Genomic DNA, 1423 nt, shown 5'->3' on the forward strand with positions numbered 1-1423 from the left:
GCAAAGATCAAACTTGTATTATCTTAAGTTCCATTTACAAGCACTTAAACATGGAAGAAACATAGTGTACCTTGAAACAACAACTGAAAAACAGCAGCTAAAAATGAAAGAAAAAAACTGCTGGAAAACTTCAGAAGCACAAAAACAGCAGTAATAATCAACACAGCTACAGCAGTCCCCAAATGAACCAGAATTTCAGACCCAAAACCAACTACTTGAACCCAGAAATCCTAGCTAAATAACCCAAGAAAGCTCTCTATTTCAAACCATTTCTAGCTTGTGAACAAAAGGGAGAAGGTTTTTTTTTTTTTCAAAATTTTCTAAGATTTTCTGAAGTCTGAAATTTTCAGAGAAAGGGATGTTTTTATGGAGTAAAATGATGCTCAAAATCTATTCTTTAGAACTTTTAGGCAGAGAATACTGCTTAATTGTGTAATGATTGTGTATGATTGTCCCCCTTTTCAGAATGAAAGAGCCTGTATATATAGGCTGCCTAGGTAGGATATATTTTGGGGAATATTCCTTATCCTAGGAGCTGAAAATAGTACAATACAACTGCCCTTCTTATCCTATTTTAGCATCTTTTGTTACAGCTAGGACAGCTGTATCATTTCTTGAAAACTTCTGATTTTTAGCCTCAGTGGAAGTCCAATTTTACCCTTCAAGTTACTGCTTATTTCATCTTTACCTAAACTCTTTTGGTTCAGTTAAGTCCCTAAGGTTTCTATTGATTTTCAAATCAGGACAAACAAAGACCAGAAAGTATCAAGAATCCAAATCAACATGCTGAAAACAGCAACATGCTGATTTAATTTAAACTTAAAACTTAACTAATTAATAAACGAAAACGGCTTATCTAATTAACCCTAAATAACACTGAATTTAAACTAAAATGATGGCAGAAACAGAGCAGACAAATTATCAAAACCTAATTAAAAACTTGAACCTACGTACAAATAATGAAACTAGCAATTAAAGAAAGAAAAGGAGAACCTAAACCATGCGGCTAAATCAGACATAGAACCAATTGAAAAGAAGCAAACCCTTAATTACTCTACCATATTGAACTAGGCTGATTTAATTAACCTAAATGCATCGAACTATATTTAATTAAAACGATTAACTAAGTAAACTTATTTTACTGAAATTTAAACAAACCAGCAATCAAAACAAACAAGATTGACACCTAAATGATAAAAATAAAAATAACTAAAAAAAGAAAAAGAAAAGAAGAAACAGAAACAAACTGATTTTGGCCATGAATGTGACGACGAACGAGGCAAGCCAACGAACGATGAGAATGATAAGGTTTGGCCGGCCAGTGGGTGCTTGGTCGGAGTCCGACGGGTTTTGAGATAAGCTAAAACTAACGTTAATCGATTGTTCTTGTCAAGAAAAATCGATTGGCGTAAACTTTGGCTCA

This window comes from Nicotiana attenuata, chromosome 8 (assembly GCF_001879085.1).
Source record: "Nicotiana attenuata strain UT chromosome 8, NIATTr2, whole genome shotgun sequence".
NCBI lineage: Eukaryota > Viridiplantae > Streptophyta > Magnoliopsida > Solanales > Solanaceae > Nicotiana > Nicotiana attenuata.